The sequence below is a fragment of the Bidens hawaiensis genome, unplaced genomic scaffold (assembly GCF_021521415.1).
Source record: "Bidens hawaiensis isolate Kalapana, Puna unplaced genomic scaffold, B.hawaiensis_p1.1 tig00014233_1, whole genome shotgun sequence".
Taxonomy (NCBI): Eukaryota; Viridiplantae; Streptophyta; class Magnoliopsida; order Asterales; family Asteraceae; genus Bidens; species Bidens hawaiensis.
This window is the reverse complement of record NW_027492227.1, coordinates 520,598-539,992: the sequence shown is the minus strand read 5'-3', so window position 1 is coordinate 539,992 and position 19,395 is coordinate 520,598. Positions and strand designations below refer to the sequence as shown.

At 40.0% G+C, this 19,395-nt stretch overlaps 2 pseudogenes; both read right to left on the bottom strand.

Moving 5' to 3' along the window:
* Positions 1–1,008: 1,008 nt before the first annotated feature.
* On the bottom strand, positions 1,009–2,572 carry LOC143546159 (UPF0481 protein At3g47200 pseudogene; annotated as a pseudogene).
* A 1,978-nt stretch (positions 2,573–4,550) lies between these two features.
* On the bottom strand, positions 4,551–12,260 carry LOC143546120 (UPF0481 protein At3g47200-like; annotated as a pseudogene).
* Positions 12,261–19,395: the final 7,135 nt, after the last annotated feature.

The window sequence follows — 19,395 nt, the reverse complement described above, 5'->3', positions numbered from 1 at the left end:
AGCACACATCCAAAAAAATCAGTTAACTCCTAGCATGCGCAAACTTCAAGACAAAGAAATTTGGACCACTTATAAAGAAAATAAAATTAAAACTCTTAAAACCCTTCGTCTCGTTCAGCCCAACCCAACCATAGCCGCCACTCCCTTTCTCCGACTACCACACCAACATTGGTGACCAGCACTATCATTGGTGATCGACTACCGTTGCATCCATCACCAACACCACTTTCTTCTTCTCTAGCCAACATGAAATCAATCATTTTTTAAGAACGACGACTTCTTGTACTTAGGCTATCGCACTCTCCAAAATTTGGAGAGCCCCAATGTCACATTCTGGCCAAACTATGTTGTCTTAGCCGGGCCCACGCTGTCTTTAGAGTTTGGCTTGAGTGTTCCCCCGGGAAACCATACTGTTGATTGCCACTTGACAGACGTTATGCCACACAAGAGCATAACACTCTAACATAACACACGGTGGGATGAAAACCCGGATGGACTCGGGGTTCGAACTGACACACAAGAGCATAACACTCTAACATAACACACGGTGGGATGAAAACCCGGATGAACTCAGCGTTCGAACTGACAACTTTTGCATAATACATAACTCAAATAATTCATTGGCAGTATCCACCCAAAAGTGAAGCAAGTGTGATTTAAACTTGAGTCTCCACTTGAGAACCCCAAGTATTCTACCATTACGCCACATGTGGGGATACGAAATCAAACATTTAATTTCTAATAATATTATTGTAACAATAAATTAAGAATGTCACATTCTTTGCAAATGAAATTGCGAAGGCTTGTAACTCGCTCGGGCTTCTTAAACAAAATTCTTAATTTAACCAATTAATATGTAGTAATGACAAGTCTTCACAAATTATGTATTGATCGATCACTTAAAACAACAAAAAGTTACTAAAACTCAAGAACAGATACAATACTGAATATTAAATACGAATTTAAGGAATTAACAGAATCAACAGTCACTAAAACATCATCATTGGAGTGCTGCTACAACAACCAACTACAACCACTTACCTCATTTTTTGCTATTGCTATGGTAGTATGGAAACACGGTGTAAAATGTTTGGACAAACGCAAGAGAAAGCAACATAAAAGCCGCAATTGCCGAAGCTGTAACCCATGGGCTCCCAAAATAGGTATGTTTAAACTCGGCCCAACGTACAAGCAAACCATTACGACAATACTCGTCTAATTCCCGAAACACGCCTTCTAAGTAACTATTCTTGATATTAAAAGGTATGTCTTTCCCAACAGCCTTAAAGAATTTTGCAACATCTTTATCAGAACCAAAATAGTTTACCACGATATCATTTTGCGAAAGTAAACTGACGTCGGTTGAGGTGTTTAGGAGACATCCCATGAACACAATATACGTTGTAAAATGTTTCGAGCAATTAGAATAACAATGCTCAAACGCCACACAGTTTAAGAAAAATGAACCGTAAAAATCATCCATATTGATTTTAGGAATTAAAAGCAGTCCTTCGTGGAATTCAATATCCAAGAAGCTATCTGCTTGATGATTAACCTGGATTTGACCCCGGCCACTTCAAGCTTGGTCGCGGGCCGGATGAGTGTATAGGAAAGGTTCTTAGTTCCAACAACTGCTTCAGGAGAAATCGAGTTTTTATCTTCAGTGTTTATGAAACTCTTTCGGATAATATCAAGCAAATGTTTCCCATCAAGATTCTTATATTTCTCTAAAACTGTTGGTTGCCTATCGACCGCATAATTGAAAAACCTAAGGATTAAAGATTGAAGGGTACGTGTATTATCGCCTTTAGACTCTTCAAACAATTTTTGTAGAACACAAAATGGGATTTGATTCTCTATCTTTAAAAGATCCCTCACCAAAAATGAAGAAACCCAACCCATATTAAAGATTGGATCATCTTTATGAGTGTTAACCAACTTCCCAACTTTTCTAAACAATTCAATCAAGAAAACACCATCAAGGAGACAAGGACCATCATTTTTGCTAGATCATTAGGACCAAGATCAATAGATTCCGAGTAGCTTGCTCGAATTTGTTTGACCATTGACACTATAAAATTCATGAAAACATCAAGTGACTTACCGGTTCTTGTGAGCATATCATCAAGGAACCTCCCTTTATGCTCTTGGATCATCTCAAGATCCTTGTTTCCGTAGTGGTATGGGCCGATGGAGACAATTTGAGGTTCGTATGCTTCTTTCTTTATTTCGACTAGACTTCGAGGGACTCTAAATATGCAACAAGAACTCCCACCGGCTAATTTGTTGAGTAACTTTGGTGGTCTTTTTATTTCGGTCATCATGATTTTTACTTCTTCATGATCTATTGTGATGGCATGGTTTTGATTCATGTTTTGAGGCATTTATGATTTGGATTCTTGATTTGGTGTTTAGAAGTGTATTAATAGAGCAATAAAGGTTTGGAGAGATGAAGAAAAAGGAATTATTTAAAAAGTCAAAAAAATGTATGGTGTTTCATCGTTCCTTCGAACCAATGTTTATGAAGGTACAACCGGGACAAGAAAACAATATAAAAAACAAGACTTTTAGCATGGGTCCGACTGCATTAATGATTAAACAATTCACAAATGCAATTTCTGAATTATCAATCTAAAGAGGATATGTTCCTTACATTTTTAATCCTATTTTTTATCTCTTAGTTTTCTTGTTCTTATTTAGTTCAAACTTCAAACTGATCGATTAAGATACAACTTGTAATTTAATTTCATGTTTAAATTATGGTTTTCCTCTTAAATTTACGCTTCATGGTTTTCCAAGAAAAGTAACAATGGTGGGGGAGAGAAAAAGAAAATACAAGTTGAATTAAATTAGTCGAATACTATTTATAGTTACAATTTTCACCGAAATTACTCTTAACTTTTACTTTTATAGATAAAGGCAATTTTATTCTAGTAAAGAAATAATTTTCTGATAAATAATAACTTTAACTTGTGACGTTTGATAATATTTACGGCTTTTTGATTCTGATAAAAATTGATCAATTACTATTTGTGACACACCTAGCTTTATAAAGTGAAAGGAGTGATTGATAGTCACATTGTCATTATTCATTTATTTCTCATCAGTGAACCACAAATAGTAATGAAAGGATGAAAATGTCGCTATATATGGTGTAGTGATATGAGGTGACTTAATTGAAAAATTAACATTTAGACTATTGTTATGATTTGGTTAGTTAATGTGTCACATTATTGTCACGTATGCAGTGGACTTTAACTAACCAACTTAATATCAAGTGTAATATAAGGGGTTAGTTAACAAGACAATAAAAAAAACAAACAAAATGTGATTGGTTGAAATGAGGGTGACCACACCTCTTTGTGCCCATTAGGCATTAACCTGCTAGCGAGGGGGGGGGGGGGGGGGGGGATTGGCGGCTAGTGGGTTGTGGTTTGGAGTATATTTTGGCCAACGAGTTCACATTTTTTGATGGAAAGGAAAGGAAATATAATTACCAGTCCTTGCCACCATGATCCGAGATTTATTAACCATCCTTTCTTCTATGGTAGCTTCGGAATCCGCTTTTCCTACTAGTGACGTAGTTTTATCAATTAGAAGAACAAAACTTACTCTCGTTGCAATGGAAATGCATGTGCATTTGCTTGAAGGATCATTTAGACGCAGCGGAATGAATTAAGACAAACATCCAATCGAGGAGGAAACACACAATATAGAAGTATCAAGCAAATGATCATCTCCACTCTACGATATATAACTCACATACAACCTATCGATAAACATACGCCACTACAAAGAACCAACAATATTGAAGATGTTTAGATGAGACGACTTCCCCGAAGACCAAGAATAAATAAAAATAATGTATTTTGTATCGTAATTTCTAAATTTATTTTTTAGTGGTCTTCAATGTTTTAAGAACTTCTAAAGTTAAAAATAATGATATAAAATAATGAATTTTATGTTATTATATTGTTATAAGATTTATTTATTTATTATTTATAGATTTATTTAAAAAATTGAAACGGTTGTTATACAACCCGATCCCCAAATCGAACCTAACGTAACCAATTTCATAGGTTCCTAAACCTTGGCTCTTCAATCTGTTTCCAACCTAAATCGGTTTAGTATTATAATTTGAAATGTGCACCTCTAGCTAGCACTTACTATCTAAACCCTATTCTTAAATTACACTTTTTTTAATAATCTAGAGACCTCAACTTCACTTTTTGGAAAGACAAACCTTTATCCAACACATTAGTATCCCAATGCCAAAGCTAGGCTCTTTGGTTTCAATTAAATTTCAAACATAACCCTCAGTGAATTCACTTTGTAAGTAAAGTATCCTTTTCTTAAAACACAAAATTAGAAACGTACATTAGATTTAACTAATTCATATGTAGCAATGCTAAGTATATACAAATGTTACTAAAACTAAAGAGCAGGTTACAAGAAAGAATTAAATTAAGGAATTAACAGTTAAACTAAACCATCATCAACTGACTGCTGCTACAACAACCACCGGCTACTACCTAGAACGCTTACCTCGCTTAATGTTTAGGCCGGTAGTACTGAAAAAGAGTATAAAATGTTTGAAGAGTTGCAAGAGAAAGCAGAATAAAAGCCGCGAAGGCGGAAATTGTGGACCATGGGCTCTCAAAATAGGTGTGTTTAAACCCGGCCAAACCTACACGCCACTTATTCTTACAATACTTATTTACTTCAAGAAACAAGAATGCCAAGTAATGATCATCAATATCAAAAACCATATCTTTACCAGCATCCTTGAAGAATTTTGCAATATCTTTGTCCGAACCAAAACTATTCACAATAATATCCTTTTCCAAAAGCAGTCCTACATCCTTTGAAGTGTTTATGAGACATCCCATGAAAGCAACATACGTTGTAATTTGTTTCGAACAGTAAAAATAACATTGCTCGAAAGCCATACTGTAAAAAGAACTATAAAAATTGTCCATATTAATCGGAGGAATTAAAAGCCGTCCGTTCTTAAATTCAATATCCAAGAAGCTAGCAGCATAATGTTTAGCCTCAAATTTAACCCCGGACAAAACAAGCTTCGTTGCAGGTCCGATGAATTTAAGGGAAAGGTTGTTGTTTTTAACAACCGTATCACCAGGGGCGGATCTAGGGCTTTACGACGGTGGGCCGATGCCCACCGTCCAGCTGGCGGAGTGTCATATTTGCTGGTACACCTTCGTATATAATTAGTAAACATTCGGCCAATGCCCACCGTCAACTATCGGTTAGTGCCCACCGTCGGTAATTAAAAAGATAAAGAATGGAGTGATTTTCCGATCACCGATTGTAGACAGTTCGATGTTTTTTAAAAAAAGAATTGCAGGTGAGGGAATGGAGAAGATGAATATTTATGACTTTAGGGTTATTGTGTAAAATATTCATAAACTGACTCTCTCATGTCTCACCCAAAATTCACCCAAGCCTTTTTTGACACATAACAACCTAGAAACTATAAATTTAGTCATTATTAAATAAAATTGTTAACTAATAAAAGTATTATATAAAAGCTTTTATTATCCATGAATTTATGAGTTCACAAAATTTAATTTCAGTTTACGAATTACGTTAAAATTATTTGATTATTTTATTTGTTTGACACTCTACTTATATTACATTCAATATTATTTATATAACTATTTTCATTTGTTTTCTAAAAATGCATACAACTAGAGCACATGCAATTATCATGTATATAACTAACTATATATTTGTCCAAAGTGCAACTTATATATATAGTTAAAATATGTTATTTAACTTTAAGGGAGGCCCATTTACGCTCTCATGCGCCCCGAAAGTTCATTACTCCCGGCCTCTAGAACGGTTTGTCGGCCCTGTGACCTAACCCGTTTCTTCACCCTATCAGTTTTGTGCCCCCCCCCCCCCCCCCCCCCGTAGCGAAAATTTCTGGATCCGCCACTGGTATCACTAGAAATCCAGTTTCTATTCCCAGACGTGTTTGAGGATATTAAACTCTTTCTTAAAAAATCAAGTAAATGCTTACCATCAAGAATATGCTCACCCGTCATTAAAACATTCGGTTGCCTACTAATGCCTACTAATCACATAATTGAAGAAGTCTAGGATTAAAGATCTAAGCGGATAATTATGATCTTCGGATTTAGACTCTTCAAACAACTTTTTTATAACAAAAAATGGGATTTGATTCTCTATCCTTAAAAAATCCACCATCAGAAGTTGGGTAAGCCAACCCATTTTAAAGATGGGATCATTTGGATGAGTGGAAACCAACTTACGAACTTTTCTAAAGAATTCAATCAAGAAAACACCATCAAGCACCATCATTTTGTTAGGTATTACGTGTACGCGGCTGACCCGAAAGGAGTCGGATAGGGTGACAGAAATCAACACAATACAACGGTATTTCTAATTGATTTCTAAAACGAATAATAATACGAGACGAATAAGCGCAGCAGCTAAACGAGAAGTAAAACAAAACTTAAATTAATAAAAACAAGTAACCAAACGAACAGAACCTGAAAGCGAATGAACATGCACGGCTTGCTTCCTTCTGATCGAGTTTCACAATATGATTGTAGGCTATATAAATTAATTAATAATGGTAGTGAGAAAAATGCTTGGACGATGGCAATAGGTATCCACAAACAAATCACAGAATTCAATGTAATATATTAAGTCAATGACGGCGAAAGTGGGTTTCACGAACACACACAATTGCTAATAATAATAATTGTATAGGAGTAAAGCAATACATACGAACACGGGATTTACGTGGTTCGGTCACGGTGTGTAACCTACGTCCACGGGCAACGAACAGGGTCTCTTCTTTTATTGAGGTGCTCAAGAAATTACAAGATACAACATTGTTTATATAGGGAGGCTAACTAGGGTTTTATTTCTTCCTCCATAAGTTACAAGAAATAATATAAAACGGGCCACTAAAGTTGAGTGGGTGGCCAGCCCATTCAACCCTTCTAGTCTTCAACTGCCCAACCCAAGACGGGCCGGGGCTACAACCGTATAGAACCCAACAATCTCCCACTTGGAGCCTTGGAACGTCTTCACTTGCTCCACCTGTAAACACACCAGTACCTGTAATCTTTTGTCATCAATATAAACCATGTCTTCTACCTGTTCGTCGCCACCTCCTCAACACTATTCCTGGAGACCAACTGAAGCTACACATAGCTTCAGTTTGTCCAAGGTCACAACCTTGGTAAACATATCCGCCGGATTCCTGTCTCCCCTAATGTTGTCCAACCGAATAGTCCCATCACTGACTAAACCCCGAATGTAATGATAACGCATATGAATGTGCTTTGTTTTACCATGATACACAGGATTCTTGGCTAATTTCACAGCACTTTCATTATCGCAGTACAATGGATAATCTGTTTGTTCCCTGCCTAACTCCTCTAAGAAAGTCCTCAACCAAACAAGCTCTTTACTCGCTTCAGCAGCTGCCATATACTCAGCTTCTGTGGTTGAGAGTGCCACACTCTTTTGCAGTCTAGACTTCCAACAGATTGCAGTATCCCCCATAGTGAACACATATCCCGTAGTACTCTTATAAGTCTCCTTACATCCGCCCAAGTCAGCATCTGAAAACCCTTTAAGAATTGCATTCTTGCCTTTAAAGCATAACGCCATCTTTGAAGTTCCCTTTAGGTACCTAAGCAGCCACTTCACTGCTTCCCAATGTGCTTTCCCTGGATTTGACATGAATCTGCTAATAACTCCCACTGCGTGAGCGATGTCAGGTCTCGTGCATACCATTGCATACATAAGACTACCCACTGCAGATGCATAAGGAATCTTTGCCATATCTGCCTTTTCTCCATCAGTACTAGGAGACTGATCCTTAGAAAGTTTAATATGACTACCCATAGGTGCACTTCGAGTAGCGGTTTTCTCATCGCTTATGTTAAACTTCTCTAAAATCTTCCATATGTATTTATCCTGAGATAAAGTTAGAGAACTGTCCTTGTTTCTGGTGATGCTCATGCCAAGAATTTGCTTGGCTGGACCTAAATCTTTCATTTCAAATTCTTCAGACATCTGTCGCTTCAACTTATTAATCTCTGACATGTCTGAACCGGCAATCAACATATCATCTACATACAACAGTAGAATGATATAAGAACTGGTGAATTTCTTGAGATAACAACAGTGGTCCATCTCACATCTTTTATATCCATTCCTGCCCATAAAATCATCAAACTTGATATACCACTGCCTGGGCGCCTGCTTCAACCCATAAAGACTCTTCTTTAACTTGCACACCATGCTTTCTTTACCAACTGTTTGAAACCCCTCTGGCTGTGCCATGTAGATATCCTCCTCAAGGTCACCATGCAGAAAAGCTGTCTTCACATCCAACTGCTCCAGATGTAAGTTTTCTGCAGCCACAATACTAAGCACCAGTCTGATTGTAGTCGTTTTTACCACAGGGGAAAATATCTCATTATAATCAACCCCATGCTTTTGTTGGAACCCTTTCACTACCAATCGTGCTTTATATCTCTTTGTATCATCACTTTCATCCTTGATCCTGAATACCCATCGGTTCTGAAGAGCTTTCTTCCCGGGCGGAAGCTTTGTAAGAACCAAAGTCTCGTTCTTGTTAAGTGAATCCATCTCTTCTCTCATCGCTTTCTCCCACTGAGACGAGTCTTTCAAGCTCATTACTTCAGAGTAACACTGTGGTTCACCATTCTCTGTCAGTAGAAGGTAATTAACAGAAGGAGAATATCTCTTAGGAGGTCTAATGGTTCTGGAAGACCTCCTAACCTCTAGCTGAGGTGTAATCATTTCTTGTTCTAGTGGAGACTGTTCAGTATTAGGCTCTGAACTCCCACTGTCAGAGAAATCCTCAAATTCATCTGCATTTTCTTCCAAAACCTCTTCTGATGTTTCTGAGCTCTGACTATCAACCTTCTCACTTGAATCTTCAAACTCTACATGTTCTTTATCAACTTCTTGTGTGAATGACTTTCTATCTTTGTAAAGTCTTGCTTCATTAAAAACCGGATCACGAGCCCGACATACCTTTCTGGCCTCTGGATCCCAAAGCCTATAGCCCATCTTTGTGTCTCCATAGCCTATAAAAGTACACTTCTTCGCCTTAGGGTCAAGCTTGTCCCTCTCAGTATCTTTTATCCCAATGTAAGCATCACAACCGAACACTTTAAGATGTTTGAATTTAACCTCTTTTCCACTCCATACTTCCTCTGGAAGTCTGAATCCAAGAGGAACTGACGGTCCTCTATTTATAAGATATGCAGCAGTGTTGACTGCATCTGCCCAGAAGGTCTTTGGAAGCCCTGCATTTAACCTCATTGCCCTAGCTCTTTCATTCAGTGTCCTATTAATTCTTTCGGCTACTCCATTCTGCTGTGGCGTACCGGGAACGGTATTAATCATCTTTATACCCCTCTCAGCACAGTAATTAACGAATTCCTTGCTGATGTACTCCCCACCATTGTCAGACTTTAAACACTTCACTTTCAGATTCGTTTCCATCTCCACGACTGCCCTCCATTTCTTAAAAATCTCAAATACCTCGAACTTGTTTTTGAGAAAATAGACCCATAGCTTCCGTGTAGCGTCATCAATGAAAGTAACGTAGTAGTTGGAGCCACCTAATGATGATACTGGTGTTGGTCCATACACATCAGTATGAACGAGCTCAAGTTTCTTTGCTTTAAGTGTTTTTCCTGATTTTATGAAGGTGACCCGTTTCTTCTTGCCAAGCACACAAGGTTCACAGAACCCTGTATCAAGTTCCACCTTTTTCAAATCAGGGAATTTTCCTTTCTCTGCCAGTATCTTCAAACCTTTCTCACTCATGTGGCCGAGTCGTTGATGCCACAAACATGATGGACTCGGTCCACTAGCCACTGAATTCACCTCTCCCGCTGAGATTTCTGCCATGTACAACGTACCCTTTTTCTTCCCGCGAGCAATTACCAAGTTACCTTTAATGACCTTCCATTGCCCTCCTCTGAAAGTAACACTATAACCTTCAACATCAAGCTGCCCAATAGAAATCAGCATCTTCCTTAACCCAGGAATTATTCTGACATCTTTCAGAGTCCATGTAGTTCCCGAAGAAGTCTTCAAGTCGATATCCCCCATCCCGGTAATATCTAGAGCCTCATTATTCACCAAACGGACTTTACCAAAGTTTCCTGTTCTAACATTCATTAGGCTCTTTGTGCTAAACGTGGCATGGAAAGACGCACCAGAGTCCATGATCCAAGACTCAACTGTGTTCTCAACACAACAGACTAGGGCTTCATCATCTGAAACTTCATTTGTAGCAGCATTTACTTCCGAAGTAGATTTTACTTCCTTTTTCTGTTGAGGTGCTGGAGGGTTGGTACATTGACTTCTGAAATGCCCATTCTCCTGGCAATTCCAGCAGGTAATATCTTTTCTTGGTCTAGATTTGCTTCTTTTCTTAGATTTTGATCTACCCCTGTTGCCTCCTTTGTTCTTGCTTCTCCCTCTACCTTCAGCACTTAGCAAAGTGCTTGATGATTCTCCATTATTCCTCCTTCTAGAATCTTCATTCAAAATCAGGTCACGAACTTTGTTGAAAGTCAAGGCATCCGAACCTACTGAACTGGTGACTGCAGTGATTGTTCCTGACCAGCTGTCAGGTAATGAAGACAAATGTAGGCAAGCTTGCAATTCATCATCAATCTTGAACTTCACCGATGATAAACGTCTCAGGTGAGAATTGAAGGTGTATATGTGTTCGGTAACAGAACCTCCCTCTTTCATGCGTGTGTTTACCAACTCCCGGATTAGGAACACCTTATTTGCAGATGATGGCTTCTCATACATGTTTGACAACGCCTCCATGATTCCACGCGCTGTGGTTTCGTCTAAGATGTTGTACGCTACGTTCATAGACAAGGCAAGCCTAATTGTTGACTTCGCCTTCTTGTCAATAGCTTTCCACTCATCTGTAATCTTTTCTGGCGGTTCCTCCAAAGCCACATCTAGATCTTTCTGTATTAGCAAATCCGTGATTTGCATCTTCCACCATCCAAAGTTTTGTCCATCGAACTTCTCGATTTTCGTTTTACCCTCATCAGCCATAATACCGGAGATCAAAGAGTGAGAGCCAACACTGGCTCTGATACCACTTGTTAGGTATTACATGTACTCGGCTGACCCGAAAGGAGTCGGATAGGGTGACAGAAATCAACACAATACAACGGTATTTCTAATTGATTTCTAAAACGAATAATAATACGAGACGAATAAGCGCAGCAGCTAAACGAGAAGTAAAACAAAACTTAAATTAATAAAAACAAGTAACCAAACGAACAGAACCTGAAAGCGAATGAACATGCACGGCTTGCTTCCTTCTGATCGAGTTTCACAATATGATTGTAGGCTATATAAATTAATTAATAATGGTAGTGAGAAAAATGCTTGGACGATGGCAATAGGTATCCACAAACAAATCACAGAATTCAATGTAATATATTAAGTCAATGACGGCGAAAGTGGGTTTCACGAACACACACAATTGCTAATAATAATAATTGTATAGGAGTAAAGCAATACATACGAACACGGGATTTACGTGGTTCGGTCACGGTGTGTAACCTACGTCCACGGGCAACGAACAGGGTCTCTTCTTTTATTGAGGTGCTCAAGAAATTACAAGATACAACATTGTTTATATAGGGAGGCTAACTAGGGTTTTATTTCTTCCTCCATAAGTTACAAGAAATAATATAAAACGGGCCACTAAAGTTGAGTGGGTGGCCAGCCCATTCAACCCTTCTAGTCTTCAACTGCCCAACCCAAGACGGGCCGGGGCTACACCCATATAGAACCCAACACATTTTAGCAAGAACATTAGTGTCAATATGATCAATAGACTCCGAGTAGCATTCTTGAATTTTATCCTCCATTGACACTATAATTTTCATGAAAAAACCAAGTGACTTACCGGTTCTTGTGATCATATCATCTAGGTACCTCCATTTATGTTCTGGAATCATTTCAAGATCCTTGTTTCCATAGTGGTATGGGCCGATTGAGACAATTCGAGGTTGATACGCTTCTTTGTTGATTTCAACTAGACTTTGGGGGACTCTAAATATGCAACAAGAACTACTGCCGGCTGATTCACTAAGTAGTTTAGGTGGTTTTTTCATTTGGGTCTTCATGATTTCCACTTCTTGATCTATTGTGATAACATCTTTTTGATCCATTTGATTTGGTGTTTACAAGTGAATAAATTAATAATTCAATCAAGGGTTTTGATCAATGTTGTAAAAAACAATAAAGGAGAGGACACTGCGCATGGTGTATAAAATAATTCATGTATGCGATTTCTGAAATTATAAAATCTAAAAGCTTACAATTTGCCCTTTAAACGAGACAATATATATTTTACTAATAAAATCGATATAAACGTCTTAGATTTTTAATTAAAATATATTATTTTAGATATCAATTTGTTACAACTTATAATAGCGTGGTATGAAATATGTTGAGCAGCATTAGCAATAACATATTTAAATGTGACTGGAACGTAAAGCAACTCCATATGTATTGTATTTACAACTATTATTACTTAGAAATAATATATAAAATATGTTGTTGAAAAACTTAATACTTATTCGTTAATGAGCGCTCTTGTAGTCTTTTGTCTGTGTAAACCAGACACGCTTTTTTTTGGAGCAAAGGAAGGTGTTTTAAGTTTGGATTGGAGATTCTACCTTGTCGCAAAGATTTCGGAGACTTTTCAATTTAGAGGTTAATAAAAAGCGTTCTTTAATCGAATTGATTTGGAATTGGAGAATAGGGCCATGCAAGAGGGGGAGTAGAGATGACGCGACAAAAAGAGTTGATCGAGTTTATGTTTGCCGTTTCATTGTCAAATTCAAATGATCAGTCGGTATGGAAAAAGTTGTGTGGGTGTGATGCAACAAAATTGTTTCTCGATCGAGACGATCGAGTTACCGGGTTCCATTTGCATTACGATATGGAACATACTCTTGCCCAAAAACATTAATATTAGTGCTTTTGGAACGTAATCAGGTTGTATTTAACCTTTCTACTAAAGGTTTAGAAATTTCATCTGTTTAAGCTTTGTCTGAACAATATTATTGATTAATAATATTTTTGGATGAGAGAGAAGATCAAGATAGTCCAAAAGTTGTGTAAGTTATTAATTTAGTCCAACCAAATCTATCTCCGTCATAATGTTTGGATTCCCGCCAATGGTTTTCGTCTACCAATGAAACCGTACCACGTGTTTTTTTTTTAAATTCGTCTCAGCATATGAATTTCAAGTGAATTTCCTATTTGGAGACTATTTATAAAAGAACATGCACCACCACCATCATGATCTTCATTTTCCGACCACCACCACCATTATTGTTGCAGACACACAACGCCCATCTTTCTTCTTCAATAATCCACCTCACACGCATTTCAACTTTCTCTCATCAATTTCACTACTTTCTTGGATCTTTTTCAATACTCAGATAACATCTTTTTCAGAAGTAACTAATCTTCCTACTTATTAAGTTTCAAGAATCAAGATTTATCATTTGAAGAGGTAGGTCCCAGCAGAGACCAGTTGGACCCGCAAGACTCACCTCAAAGAGGGACGTCTGCGCAGTTGAACCCGCAAGACTCACCTTCAACAGGGACGTCTGCGCAAAGGCTAAACTCGCAACTCACCTTGAAGAGACGTCCACGCAGAAACCAACTGGATCCGCAGGACCCACCATGCTCAGAGACGTGACGTCCTTACGCGCAGTACGCAAGCTGTTCCCGCAGGAAAAGCCTCCCAATGGTCGACGTACTCCGCCTGTTCCCGCAGCAACGGATACTAGCCTTCAGGGAAGGCTACCCGCGCAGAAAGGCTACACGCACAAGGCACTTAACTGTTAAATAATTCAGTAATGTCACCTGAAGGAATGAGCAAGCCGGGAAACTCCCGCACAAAGCCGGGGACACTCCCGCATAAATGAGCCAGTCCGTACGATACTGGAGGATCTTTTGTACTGTACCTGACGAGGTATGGATAAAAGATCTGACCAAAGATACGACAGCTCACTGACAACAGTATGACGAACAGCACGCCCTTGTACTGTATGTCACTATCAGCCGCTGCCTACTCACCAACCTGTCGGAGGACGTGCGTAGCCTGCAGTTGGTGGAACAGGAATAGTACACAGCCGGCCTGGTCACTATCAGCCGCTGCCTACCCACCAACCACCAGCATGGCACGTGCGTAGCCCACAGTTGGCAGAACAGGAATACTATTCAGCCGGCTGTACCTTCTTGGAAACCTACATTCGGCTATAAATACTCCAACACCTTGGAACGGTATTATCATCTCATCTCATACCATCATATCTGCTCTAGTCATTTCTCTTAATATACACATATTCAAGAGCAATCTAGTCTGATTCTCACGCCGGAGGGTGGTCACAAGGAGGTACCCCCCCTTCTCAGTGACGAGCTCACGGTGTCTGTTTTGCAGGTCATCAGAACCATCTTTGCCGGAACTAACCCTCGTGGGAAACATCTATTTAACCCCCAGATTATCCATAATCTACTCGGGGTCCATTAGTGTTTCTTCATTGGCGCCATCCGTGCATAAAAGCTAGAACTAATTTATTCAGTTTTTTCAAACTTCTGGAAAGATGGTTAAGGTTACTCCGTTGCCAAAGCCAGCGAATAACCAAGAAACACCGGTAACCACAACCCCAGCTACTGGGGGGAACACCGGCGAATACACACATTTTACAAACACTACCCCGGTTACCCGAGCCGGGGCAAGTGCAGTAAACAATCCTCCCCTGGGATTCATTGATACCCAGGTGGAAAGACAACAGACGAAGCCCCCCCCCGCCAAACACTTGAACAAGTTAAAGCGTGGGCGGAAAAACGTCAAAGGGAATTCCAAGCTGAGTTGGATGAACGCTTGCGTTCACTCCAACAGGCTGACGAATTCGGAAGCACTCAACAGCTCAACATGAGCAATGAGTGCGAGTACTTGGACGATGATTCGGAGGAATCCGACACCGACGCAAACCCTCGCCATAGGGAGAAAGGGAAGCGTAAGGAAATGGAATTCCAACCGAGAATGAATTTTGGAGAAACCTTCAAACCAAAAAACGCGGGTGGAAACCCACGTGACTTCTCTAAAACCTTCAGACCAACCGCTGCAAATGCGGGAACCTCCAAGTTTGCAAGGGACATTGCGGAAGCAATCGCCCCAAGAAGTGCCAAACAGATGTCAAACATCGGCACCTATGATGGTATATCTGACCCAGACGATCATTTGAACAGATTCATAGCGGGGGCAACCGTCAGCAACTGAACGGAACCCACGTGGTGTTATATGTTCCAGATGACGCTGGTTGGAGCAGCCAGAGCGTGGTTCGACCGTCTACCGGTCCACCACATCTACGATTGGGCAGACTTCCAACAGAAGTTTAGCCAACACTTCAGCCAACAAAGAAAGTATACCGAAGAGCAATGGACAATCCTCAATTGCATTCGAGAGGAAGATGAATCTTTGCTAGACTTCATCACTCGCTTCAACTCAAAGAAGCTAAGTCTGGGTAATATTAGCGAAGATCTTGTTCGCGCTGCTTTCATCCAGGGCACAAAAGACCCAGAGCTCATCCGCACCTTAACGGGTAAAGATGGCATGCCATCCACATGGGATGCCATCAAGACAGCAGCTAAACGCTTCGCGGAAACGGAAAAGCAACTGGGTAGAGATCTTCTCCAAAGCACAAACCTCTACACCCAGAAAACAAGAGAAAACAATGTCCTTACCGCCCGACTAAACAAAAAAAGGAAGCTAGGCATTTGGCAGTCAAGGGTAAACTTTGACACTTCATCCGGCTCGCACCCTCGGTTAGGCGGAAAGGATAACATGCAGTCGTCGAACCGGAACTCCAGATGGACGCCACTCACCAAAAGCGTCACCGAGATATTCGACACCGAGAGACTCCCATGGCCAAAGGCTCCAATAATCCGAGAGCGTCACAACGCTGATCAGAGCAAATTCTGTGACTTCCACAGGACAAGAGGCCACAACACCGAGGAATGCGTAGACTTGAAGGACATCGTCGAAGCATTTGTCAGAGATGGGACGCTCACGCACCTCGTGGCGTAATGAACGCTAAACAGGCTAATGCGTGTAGAACCCCAGTTGGGGAAAACACGAATAAACTGCAGCTTCAATATCGGAGACTACATACTGCGTAAACAACGAGATTCCGAACCAAGTGCATATCGGCTCGAAAGGCTCGATGACACTCCCAAGAACATGGAATGGAGCTCAATTACACAGTCTGCATGTAGATCAATTCCAAACTTGTAAAAGAAAAGGCCCAGAGCCACTTCTAATGGAAATGATTCTCCTTATCACATTGACGCTGATGGTCTTACATTTATGCTTAATGAGCTTTCCACACTGATATGCCGGTTTTCACCGCATACATAAGTGGGAAAACAAGTCGTTGCATGTGGAAGGCGGCAAAACCCGCATAAACACAGAACGATAAATTTCTAAAGAAAATATAAGGAAAGCCTTCACACAGGTCAGTCATAGGTAAAGTTTGATCATCCTACTAAATGAAAGTGCCGGTCCTACCCGCACAAATCATGATAGAGGAGACCGAACCTATTGACAATCGCGCGTGGAACGGTTAATTTATTCAAAACACTGATATGCCGGTTTTCACCGCATAAATAAGTGTGAAGAAATCGTTGCGTGTGGAAGGCGGCAAAACCCGCATAAACACAAAAAACGGCAAACCTTCACGCAGGTCAGTCATAGGTGAAGTTCGGTCATCCCACTAAATGAAAGTGCCGGGCCTAACCGCACAAATCATGATAGAGGAAACGGAACTTTAACCTATTGACAACCGCGCGTCGAACGGTTAACTTATTCAGAACACTTAGAAAATATCTTCAAGGAAAAAATGAGGAAAACCTCTACGCAGGTCAGATATAGGTAAAGTTTAGCCATCCTACTAAGTGCAAGTGACGGTCTTACCCGCACAATCACGAAAGAGGAAGGAAAACTTTAACCTATTATCGGTCACGTTAATGGGTTAACTTATTTAAAGTACTTAAGAAATTGCTAAGTTAAACTAAAGTATGCACAAGCGAATCATATATTGTTTATGCGGCAAAACAAGTGCCAAATTAAACTATAATATGCATGAGCAAGTCGTATAACGTTTATCAAGCAAGAGTGACGGTCCTACCCGCACAAAGGATTTACATTCTATAAAAATTCAAGTATTACAAGAATGGCCGGGTATCTACCCGCCTACAAGAGTGTAAATCTATACAAAAACATAAACCTATCCTAACAGTGGAAAGGGATCTAAAGGTTCAAGCTTCAGGACCACTTCCTCCAAACCCACTTGTACCCGCACCATCACTTGGCTGTGGCGGTTCAAGGAAGGTCTTGAGAATGGTTAACCCATCATCAGCAGCAGCAACTTTGTTCACCTTCTCCACCACTGGATGCGGGAAGACAGCATACTGGTTCACGGCTTGGTCATAAGCAGCTTCAGTATCCACATCATATAAAGGGAAGTTGGAAGGCGGGATGCCCTTCTCAACGAACCCTAGACCAAGCAGGAAGCCAGCCTTTTCCCCATCCTCATGAGAAGCGTTGAGGGCTGCGCTCATGGCATCGTCGTATGATGTGTCCGTGAAGACCCGATGCACAACCTACAAGAAAAAATACAAGTATCAAAACCTTTTCTTAGTACAAAGAAAAGCGTAAAGACGTTATGAAGCTAAGCTTACCTGCGACAACGCTTCTCGTAGAAGCCATTCCTTGGTAACCAGAGCCTCCTGGAGGGCAGCTTAAGCTTGGTTACGGGCGCGTTCGGCTTCACTTTTGTTAAGGTTGGTAAGCAACACTTCTTTAGCCGCAGCCTCTTCGACGCCCTTTAGCTTACGCTCAGTATGGTCAAGCACGCCCCTCTGGTCCAAGATCTCTTGGAGCTTCTTGGCGTCTTCCATGGCCAAGGCATCATGAGCCTGCTGGAGCCTCTCTAATTTGGCTTTAAGCTCCTCATTCTCGGTGCGTAGAGGCTCAGCAACAGCTTCAGCCCTGGTGGCCCTCTCAGTTGCGTTCCGAGCGGTTTCCTTAGCTAACCGAAGCTGTTCGTTAACAGCTTGGGCAGCCTTGGAACGGGCCTCGAGACGGGCCTGAACTTCAACTTCAAGGGCCTTGAAGGCCTTCTCCTTCTCCGCAGCAACGGCGGAGAGCCTCCTGTTCTCCTCCCGGACAGCCCGCACTTGAGCTACTTCTTAGATACGAGCTGCTTTTAACTTGTCGTTTTCACGACAAAGCAGCTCGACGCGCGGCTGCATCCGGGCAAGGAGAATTCGAAGCTCGTTTGTCAGCCTACCCTCCTGGTAGCTTGACATAGCTTCTCCCAGTGCACCACTAGGGGCAGCGTGGCTTTAATTAAAAACTTTTGTATATAAATACGTTAATTAAAAAAGGGTATTTTGTTGGTTTAAACAATTAATTTTTTTTATGAATTTACTTGGTTATAATTTGGGTTGTATAAAAAACTTTTGTATATAAATAGGATTAAACATGTCTCAAATTAAACTATAACCCATAACCTTTTGCTTGAGAGTAATACCATTTTGCCACTAGATTAAGTCAATGATCATGTAACTAAGTTTAAACATACATATTGCTTTTAATAAAAATAAATATAAATTATTTAAAAAAAAAAATTTCGGGTCTAACGGAGTGTCGGGCTCGTGGCCGTCGACCACCCGCCACCCTATGGGCCGGCCCAATATATACATAAATTTAAAGGTTGTAGTAAAAGCAAGTTTATCTAACTATTTACTTGTTTTTAAATAAATAATTACATATATACATATAAGTTATAAAAGAATAAAATTATGTGTCTGAAAAGAAAATTGCATTCCCAAATAAAAAGAACGAGTCTTAGTGTTTAAGTGCCGATAAAAATAGTGAAAACGGTGTTTTCTTTGTTTCAAACGTCACGTGTCACCACGTGAAGTTGAAAACGGAGTCAAACGTCAACATACAAAGATTTTCATGTTCCACGACAACGTAAGTGAGGTGGTTAAAATGTTAAATAAATAATTGCTCATACTGACCCCTACACTTCATTACTATTTGTATTCTAACCTTTTATTACACAACTATTATAACTGAGTCCTTAATAAAACCACAATGCACTTCTTTCTAGTTGAGTCCTTATTAAAACAAATTTTATTAACACAACGTTTACGCAAGATGCCCAATTGCCCATACGTGACTAGCAATGTAGCATTACCGCGTTAGACTTTAGACAA